The sequence below is a fragment of the Sceloporus occidentalis genome, unplaced genomic scaffold (assembly GCF_023333645.1).
Source record: "Sceloporus occidentalis isolate IW3139 unplaced genomic scaffold, rSceOcc1.0.p SCAF_7, whole genome shotgun sequence".
Lineage (NCBI taxonomy): Eukaryota > Metazoa > Chordata > Lepidosauria > Squamata > Phrynosomatidae > Sceloporus > Sceloporus occidentalis.
Window position 1 is genome coordinate 54,617,730 of NW_028316987.1, and position 10,675 is coordinate 54,628,404.

Consider the following 10,675-nt stretch of genomic DNA (forward strand, 5'->3'; position numbering starts at 1 on the left):
AATGTGATCTGCCAATACGCAATTCAAATTCATTCATCCTTTTGGAGGGGAGCAAAGTCCTCCAAATTTGAAGAAAAAACTATTGCATTTTTTTTACTGTAGCATACAGAAGGATGTACATTATTGAACATGTGGATGCCTGATTAATTGCATGGCAGCACAATGTGGCAAAGGGTGGACAAATAGACATTTCTTTACCCCACTTCTGAAGGCAATGAGCATTTAAACTGTTAAAAGCTTGGTGGAAATATGCAAATGTTGCTTGGCTCTGCATCTCCCCCCTCCTCCACTTATTAACTCTTTCCTGGTCTGAGCAGCAAGGAGAAATAAACATTCGCTTTCTTAAAACACTTCCCCTTATCAACTTACGATTGCATGGGTGGGGACCAACAACCATCCAGACATACACCTGCAGGCCCATGGCTTGGAAGATATCTTATCTCAGGAAGCCTTCCTCATGGCCATTGTTTCCTCTCCTCCACCTGGGAGAAAGGAGGGCTAATTATATTAAAACCCTCCCTCAGTTTTTCAGGATTTCATGGGGGGTTGGGGGAGAACAAAACAGCAGTGAAGGCTTTACATTTTTTTTGTGCGAACACAACATTTTTGATCAAAAACCTATTTAAAGGTGAGATCAAATGAGACCAGCAGTGAAAGGTGACAACACAAGGAGAAGTGTGTATGTCCTCCCCTTCAATTGACAGCTGCATGTGGCTGGCAAAATACGCAGAGGTAGAAATGAGCACAGAAAAGTGTAAGCAATTGCATGTTGATGCGAAAATCCACACCATTTCGCATAAGGTATCTGTGTATAGACCAGCCATCCCTGTGGCTGCTCCCAAGGTGTTGAACTCCATCCCATGGAAGTCTAAGGTTGGCCCCATCTGTCCTCTTTTTTAATTGGAAGGCAAAGACTTTTTATTGAGACAAGACTTCTGCTTGTGGCAGAAAGAGCTTTTAATGGAAATACTGCATTTTTATCCTCACTGCTATATTCCCAGTTTTTAAAAACCATTTTAAATTAGTGCTAATTTAAACTGGATAGCTTGTTTAGTTTTATAAAACTTTTAAAATATAAATGATATTTTAGATGCATTCTGTTTTAATCTGTGCTGTGAGCCCCTTCAGACACACATTGAAAGAAAGGCAGAACATAAATAAAAGATAAAAATAAAAAAATAATGTCTTGTCTTGTGAACATTATACATCAGCAAAGATCTGTCAAAAAGGGATCCATCTGTATTCTCTCTTCAGCCTTATAAAGCAAATTCTAACAAACATTCCTCTATGTTCATGTCAACCAAGATGGATAATTCCGATTGTTTTGCAAACACTGAACTAATTTTCATAGATTGTTCCAAAGATTCATCTTGATCTGACCTATCCCAGGTTCAGGGACATCTTTATAGGCATGCCTCAGCTCCAAAACACACTGCAGAAATATTCCAGTTTGAGACCATTTTAACTGTTTTGGCTCAATGCTAGGGAATTATGGGAACAGTAGTTTATTTCTGTCAAAGAGCTCTGGTGCCACAATAAATTACAATTACCAGGATTTCCTAGAACTGAGCCAGGGCAGCTAAATTGGTCTCGAACTGGATGATTTCTGCAGTGTGCTTTGCACCTCAGTTAACAAAAAAGTTACTTTTTACAAAGCCTGTTTTATTGACCAGCCAACTCTTCCTTTTCCTCTTCATCATCATCTGGCTGAAAGATTTAAGCAGCATCAGCATTGGAAGGATAGTGTTGGAGGGATAGAGAAACACAGAGCTGTGGCACTATGCTGTACCAATACATTTGTGGTAAACAATAAAGCATGAGCTAGGAATGAATGAAAACAGTTTTACAGTGTCTGGAAGCCATCAGAATCATATTTTTAAAAGGTATTATTATTATTATTAAGCTTGATTTATATAGCGCTATAAATTTAAACCGCTGTTCATACAGTCTTTTTAATTAGATGGTTCCCTAAACTCAAGCTTACAGTCTACAAAGAGACAACACAAAAGGAGAAGGGAATGGTGGTGGGGAAGGGGATCAGGTCCAGCATTTCTTCTCTCCCTCTGGAGGGCTCTTCTTCTTAATCGAGGCTAGGCCTAATGGCGTTGGGCCTGTATTTTCACTCCCTCCCAGGCTGGATGGTGTCAGATGCCATGGAGGGAGGGCTCTTCTTCTAGAGGCTAGCCCTGATGGAGTTGGGCCTGCCAAATTTGGAATCCTAGTTTGTGGAGTCTCGTCTTTGATCTTGGTACTGTCTAAAACAGATGATGAAAGGTCGTCTGAAGCCATCAAGGATGAATTATGTTGAACATGTGAAACAATGGTCTGTCTTTAAATAGCTAGCCAGTTCTCCCATAGATACCAATGTCCTTGGGATCTGAAGTTGGGGCCTTGTCTTTATGTTTGTGCTTTGTTAATATTCCAAAGTCGGTTGTAAACACTGCAGTTACACATTAACCATAGTCTAGGTGCAAACATACAACAGAGGGAACTGCAAGAACATCCTACTAAGCAAGACAGTAAAAAGAAACATTTTCAATAACTAGCTGTTAAAATTTTAAAAATATATTTAATTGTTTTCCATCAAAGTATTTGTATCCCAATGGATATTCAAAAAGGAATTGGGAAAATCCTGGAGTGACAAATAGCTTTTCTCCAGTTATATAAATAACATATTTTGTTTTTTAAAATCGAACTCCTGTATCTCGCATTCGATCTGTTAATAATTAGGCCAGTACTTTTCTCATTTATTTTATTAGCCATAATTATCAACATTCTCTCCATATCAGGAGTTCTCAAATTATATTATAATGATGGTTGATTCATCAAGCGTGCTGCTCCGCATGTAGCCATCTGTTTTGTCTCATTTTTGTTTCTCCCTGGACTGAACCATATTCAGACCAAATGGGTCATCCAATTTTCCATCATAAACATTAATCTCAATGTTGTGCTCCACCATTCAACCAGTGGTGCAGTTAAATAATTTTATGCTGCTTTCAGTTGTGTGAAGGAGACAATTAACATTTCTCTTCTCCCCCCACTCCACCTGTCCCTCCACTGCAACTGAAACTACATGCTTTATAACTGCCTCTGCATTCCTGAATGCAAAACAGACAGAGCAAAAACATAGTTTGTTGTTATCTGTCTTCAAGTTTAGCCTTGAAACGCACCCAGTGACCTAGCTGCACACACTGTGTGAAATTATCCCCACCACCACCACCAAAGTTAAGAAGTCATATTTAAGCCTCTTCTATTTTCAATGAAGCACAAAGGAGAGTGTTGGAAATTATACTACATGGTATTTCTGTAATGGGCTTTATGACAGCCAGTAGCAAAGGGGGGAAATTAAGATTTACCCTAATAATCCATGCTGAGAGAATTCAATATATGTCTCACACTGTTCTGACTGAAGAGAAGGTGAAAGTCTTAATCTTAATCTAGACTAAGAAGATACAAAGTGAGAAAAGGTGACATCAGTGAAGATTATTATGTGGTATAATTCAAAAGGTCAATTGCAACCAACAGAATTCTGCAAGATGTGGTCTTTGTCCATGTAATTAGTATCTCAGATACAAGATAACAAGTGCTCATGCAATTGCATGGGTTACCACAATTTCCCCTTGGGACTATAGGTCTTCAAAGAAACTTATCACACAACATTTTTATTCCACAACTGCATTGTGTTAATTCCATCTTTGCCTGTAGCTTACTGAATGACATCATGGCTCTCTCAGTACTGTGCCAGTGTTGGGTTGTTTGGAAATAGGTTCTTTTGCCTCTTGAAATGCACCCCCTATCCTACTATGGTCCAGTAATCATTTTGCTGTGATATTGAGAGCACAGTGGGAAGTGTGGGGTGGGTGTCCATTGTTCCACCTTTTGGGATTCCCTGGGGATCTACCACAGGTAAACACCCCACTATCTCTGGTGACTGGGATGGGAGGACATCAGGATTCCCTGCTGCACGTTCATTCTCGTATTTTCCAACATGTTTCCTTATTTTATTTTTTAAAATTGTAAATAAGTGGAATAGTGCAATTCCAATATAATTCCTATTAAGGATTAATGCCTTGAGAATATGGGGTTCATGAAAAGTTTAAAGAGTCAATCAAGCATAAATACACAAAGGTTAAAAAAGCAATACAAAAGTGGAATTGGACAATTGTTGCTTTGTAGGGGGAAAACAAGGTAAAAATGGTGGAAGCAGTGCTCATCTTGCCAACCCAGGCAAAGAGTAGTTCCAGAAGGGGTGGTTCCAGAAGAGCATCAATACATAATTGCATAATTGGGCTATTGCATAATCCCACAATTATGGTTTCCTGTTTGTTAAAAAAACAAATAAACATAAATCATGGAGCAGGAGGCAAAAGTAAATAGGGTGTGTAAACAGTATTATATTTCAAGCATAAGAAAGCAAACATAGAAACACCACTGAAGCACAAATGCAGTGAAGAAGGAAGTTGCCATTGTAGTACTTTTCTGAGTACAGGAGAAGTCTTTTTCAAGCTGATTGACCTGAAACAACTGACTAGTGTAGTAACCACCAATGATGATGACGTTCTTAACTGCTGTCAAGTCAACTTTGGCTTATAGCTACTTTATGAATTGAGAAGCCTCCAAGTCACTCAATTATCAATAGCCCTACTCAGGTCTTGCATATTCAGGGCCGTAACTTCTTTGATTGCGACTAACCCTCTGAAATGCAGTCTTCCTCTTTTCCTACTGCTGTCTGCTTACTAAGCCTGACTCTTTTCTATTGTCTTCTCATGTCCAGTGCATGATAGCCTCAGTTTAGTCACCTTAGCTTAATTTTTGACTTAATTTGCTCTAGGACCCATTCATTTGTCTTTTTAGAATGGTAACTATAGAACTCTGGACCAGCACCACATTTCAAATTCTTCCTATCAGTTGTTTTCACAACCATATATGGAAATTGGAAATGCAATGGCATAAACACCTTTACCTTAGTATCCAACTATATATCTTGACACCTATGATTACAAATTATTATTATTATTATTATTATTATTATTATTATTATTATTAACCTTTATTTATGAAGCGCTGTACACTTACACAGCGCTGTACATGCAATCTTTTTAGTTAGACGGTTCTCTGCCCTCGGGCTTACAATCTAAAAAGACATGACACAGAAGGAGAAGGGAGGGTGGCGGGAAAGGGTAAGAGGTCCAGCAGTTCCTCTCTACCTCCGAGGCCTGGACCAAGGCAGATGGACTGGAGGGAGGGCTTGGCTTCAAATATGTCCTTTTTCGTGTGTGATCAGCTTCCCCCTTGATTCCAACACAGAATCTTTAAATTTCTGCCTCTGTAGTTGGAACAGAAACTTGGATTATGGTTATACTGGTGGGTTTTCCATGAAGTCTTATTGATATTACTTGGTCAGACTTGGCATTAAATACTTTGACTGCTTCGCTACATTTCTCCTCATTATCAGTGCCTCCCTTCTTTATATTTTCATTTCCTGAGTAAAATGCTGTGTAATTATCTGACTGAAAATGTTCAATTCCTGTCCATTGTAGCTCATCCATCCCAAGTATTACAATGTTTATACTTTCCATTTCTTGTTTTGTGTTATACAGTGTTGTATAACTACAATGGCAAAGGATGTACAGCAGCAGAGGAAAAGGAACCTGGAGTGCTGTCATAGCAAGGGGAGTGTTTAGCAGTCAAAGACATCCCCAACGGCAAATAAAGTTGCCCTCCCATCTCCAGAGCTGCTCATGAGCTAACAGGATAGTTTTTGTTCTGGTAGATATGGCTTCCACTGCCAGACATCACCACTGCTCCCCTTTTTCAGCTGATTTAAATTATTCTTTCACCTGCAGAAGTCATCACAGGATTCCAGCATTTGTCTGTTGCCCTCATCTCTAACTCACCTTACATCAGTTTTTTGCAACAGTAGTGCATGGTTGGACTGGATGGCTCTTCTGGTCTTTTCCAACTCTTATGATTCTAGTAGAACTGGCAACATTTGCTAAGTACAGACATTGCATATACATTTCTCAGAGCATTAAGGTGTCACACCCTTACTTGGTGCCAAAAGAGAGAGAGAGAGAGAGAGAGAGAGAGAGAGAGAGAGAGAGAGATGCACAGACCTGCACATGCTTGAGAAGAAAACAGACAAAAGGATGGATAAGGACCATCTTTGTTGCCCTGCTGTGACAAAGTGGTTCTCTCTAAATATAGTACCTGTCAAGGGAGCACAACTCCCTACTGGGTTGGCACTGGTTGGTCTAAATATTTTTAGAATATGATAATATTGTTCAAAGTAGCCACTGTGCTTTTTCTCCATTGCTCAGGCGGGGCCCTTCTGTTCTTATCTCAGCCAAGAAGGATTTCAAGGTGATATGTACTCCTTAGTCATCAGCCTGGCAGGAGCTACAAATGTAACAAAGGAAAGGACAGTTATTCCCTCTGGGAACCAAAATAAAGCTAGGTAACACCAGCACATGGCATTCAAGATATTATATGTTCTACCAACCAGAAGCTGCTAATCAAATGGTATTTAGCAGGCTTGGGCAGTGCAACCACAAGAATTCATTATAACTATCAGAGGTTAAATACTCTGTATTTCTTTAATGCAATGTCCGTTTTTGAACAATCTTCCCAAGGTATGGGAAGTCTTTAACTATTTCAATTTCCTCGTTGTCTAGGTTAAATTTATGTAGATCCTCTGTGGTCATTATTTTTGTTTTCCTTATGTTCTGCATCAAGTCTGCCTTTGCATTTTCTTCTTTGACCTTCCTTAGTAATTGTTCCAACTCTATGATATCTTCCACTAATAGTATGGTGTCAACACCAGAGAGAGAAAAAAACAGAAACATTCCATCCTCCAGCTTAGAAAATATGAATCCAGCTACAAACTCAAGAGTTAAGCACACACTTTTTTAATTGGCGGAAAACAGAGACATAAGTGGATTACATTTGGATTGTAGAAATATTGCTGTTTGACACTGCTTTAACTGCCATGGTTCAATGCTGTGGAATCCTGGAATTTGTAGTTTGTTGTGGCACTGGAGCTCTTGGACAGAGGAGGCTAAATATCTCACAAAACAGTGTATAAGCACCCAATATTGGAGATAATATAGCGGCGGTTAGGCCACTCCTGAAAAAACCTTCCCTAGACCCCCTGGATATGAGGAATTATAGGCCAGTGTCATTGCTGCCATTTTTGAGCAAGGTGATCGAGAGAGCGGTTGCCCTTCAGCTCCAAGCTGTCTTGGATGAAACCGATTATCTAGACCCATTTCAAACCGGCTTTAGGACAGGCTTTGGGGTTGAGACTGCCATGGTTGCCTTGACCGACGATCTACGTCTGAGCATTGACAGGGGGAGTGTGACCCTGTTGGTGCTCTTAGACCTCTCAGCGGCTTTCGATACTATAGATCACGGCATCCTCTTAGACCGCCTGAGGGGGTTAGGTATCGGGGGCACTGCCTTGCAGTGTTTCCGGTCCTTCCTCTCGGGCAGGTCTCAGAGGGTGCTACTCGGGGACTGTAGCTCCAGTAAGAGGTACCTCACTTGTGGGGTTCCTCAGGGGGCTATTTTGTCTCCGATGTTATTTAACATCTATATGAAGCCACTGGGTGAGATAATACGGAGTCATGGTGCTGGGTGTTATCAGTACGCTGATGACACCCAAATCTAATTCTCCATATCTCGTTCGTCGGCCTCGAATTCTGATGGCATCTCTTCTCTCAATGAATGTCTTCAGGCGGTAATGGGCTGGATGAGGAAAAACAGATTGAAACTGAATCCAGACAAGACGGAGGTGCTCATGGTAGCGGCCCCGAAACCAAGAATTGGGTTGCAACCTCCAGTCCTGGATGGGGTCACACTCTCCTCCAGTGACTGTGTTCGCAGTCTGGGGGTGCTCCTTGACTCGTCGCTCCTGATGACAAATCAGGTAAATGCGACGGTCAGGAGTGCCTGTTATCAGCTTCGGCTGATACGCCAGCTGCTCCCTTTTCTGGAAGTAAGGGATCTCGAGACGGTTGTGCACGCGCTGGTAACCTCACGCCTTGACTTCTGTAATGCACTCTACATGGGGCTACCCCTGTGCTTGACTCGGAAATTACAGCTGGTTCAAAACATGGCAGCCAGGCTTGTCTCAGGAACATCTAGGAGGGACCACATTACTCCGGTTTTGAGGTCCCTCCACTGGCTGCCTATCAGCTTCTGGGCCCAGTACAAGGTGTTGGTTATTACCTTTAAAGCCCTAAATGGCTTGGGTCCAAGCTATCTCAGGGACCGCCTCCTCCCACACAATCCTCCCCGCGCTGTCCGGTCCTCTGGGAGGAACTTACTGCAGCCTTTAAAATCTAGGCTTGCGGCGACCTCCCAGAGGGCGTTCTCTGCTGTCGCCCCCAAACTCTGGAACGACCTGCCGAATGAGATCTGTCAGATAACATCATTAGACAGCTTTAAAAAAGCGGTCAAGACGGATCTCTTCCGGCAGGCCTTTCCAGACTAACCATCCCGGCCCAGGTTCCCTGATTCCCTCATTCCTCCCGTGGCCCCATCTTAGTGATGGTCGAGGATCAACAGAGGGATATCAGGGTTTTTAGTTTTAATTGCTGTTTTTATGCTGATATTGTGTTTTTAATATGTTATACTGTTTAATATTGTCTTAAGGGGGGGAGGGATAAAGTGTTTTTAATTGTTATATTTTATATTTTACTGTTGTTAACCGCCCGGATTGGTTTGCCACAGGGCGGTATATAAATAAATATTATTATTAAATATTATTATTATTATAATTTAGCTCCCAGGCTATTGCCTTAAAGAAACAGCTTCACTTAATGTTCTCCCTCAGAGAATAAAGCTCCAGCTTAGGTTTTATAAAGTCCTTTTCCTCTAGTGGATTGTCCTGCTGTAAATGGGCTTATCAAGATACTACAGTCATCCCTTCCGATTTGCGGGGATCCGTTACAGACTCCCCATCCCCCGCGAATAAGGGAAATCGCCAATATAGGAGCCCCATTGATTACAATAGGGGTGTCCTCCCACACGCATGCACCATTATGCCCTCCTGACTTGCTGTCCGCAAAAGTCAGAGGGACGTGAATGGCAAGACCACAAATCAGGAGGGATGACTGTATTTGAATACTGACTCTATAAGCAAAGAGATACATGGGGGGGGGGGACAGGGGGAGAGACTAATATTTTCTCCTTTAATCACACCAGCTGCACTACAGATCTCAGGAAGCATCTGATTAACAACATGAAGTAGTTCTAGGAAGATACTTTGGGACTGCTTTCCATAATTATATTAAAATAAATCTTTAGTTTTTTAAGATTCCTCCTTCATGTTCTTAAAACAATTCCTTCTGTGCAATAGAAGTGGATTTAAGAGTACCCATAGGAATATTAGTCTCAGCATTGCTGCTGTTGAGAATAACTAAGAGACAGCCAGGAGGAAACACCAGAAGCAAAGACTAGTTCTTCAATGGCAACTCAAATAATTATAAATACCCTGAAAGCACCAGATCCCATTTATGTGCAGAGGCCAGGGACATAATAAACGAAGAAAGCAGGAAGACACTTATGGTGGCCAAAAAAGAGAGAGAGAGAAGACACAAAAACACCTCAAACAGTTAAAGAAAAAAAGAAAAGAAGAAGAAAGGGGGGAACAATCAGAACCATGAAATGCAAATGTTCAGTGACTAGTGCGACGAGTGTGCAAGGATAAAGATTACTATAACAATCAATGTAGAGAAAGAGAATACAATAATAAAAGGGAAGAATGGCTGATCTATTCCACAAAATAAGAAAAATCAAAGGCCGGGATGCATGCTCTCTATGACAAGAACAGGAATACTACAAGATCAGGAAGAAATAAAAATAGGATGGATAAAATAGACAGAAAAGCTATATAAAAGAGAAGGAAAAATAAATAACACATGGAATGAGGAATCATACATAGACAAACCCCAAATTCAAGAAAGAGAGGTAGAAGATGCTATAATAGAAACTGGGAAGAATAAATAACCAGGAAGATATGATATTCCAGTTGACCTGCTACAATTCACACATATAGAATCAACTCTAGTGTTAACTAAAATGTGCCCAAAATATTGGAAACAAAATGCTGGCCAACAGACTAGAAATTATCAATATCCGCACAATATCCCCATCCACACACAAAAAAGGGAGACACAAAAGACTACAGCAATCATAGGGCTGTGGCATTAATTTCCCATGCAAGCAAAATCCTGCTTAAAATTCTGCAGCACAAGGCCGGAAAAGACCAGCATTAAAAGGTCAGCTTCCAGCCAGCTTGGGAGTGTGGTGCCCCCAACAAGCCAGGAAGCTGACTTCACACTGCCTGGCTGCCCACATGTGAGACAGCTTCTGAGCGCTCCAGCGGCACAGCTTTTAGATGCCGCACGCTGCTAAAACACCTTAAAGCTGGCTTCTGACTGCAACAGAGCCAAAAAGCCAGCTTTTTGCTGGTGCAAAAAGGAGCAGCTGTTTGCCGCTCCTTTTTAGCCAGCAAAAAGGCAGATTGGGGCCATAGCGTGCAGTTCCCGCAGCCCCAATCCAGCTTTGTCAGTGACATCTTCAAGCCACTCCTTCAGGGTGGTCTGTTTTGCCCCCTAAACTCCAATAGAGAGAGAAATCCCACAGGTTCAAGGTAGGAGTACTAGGAACC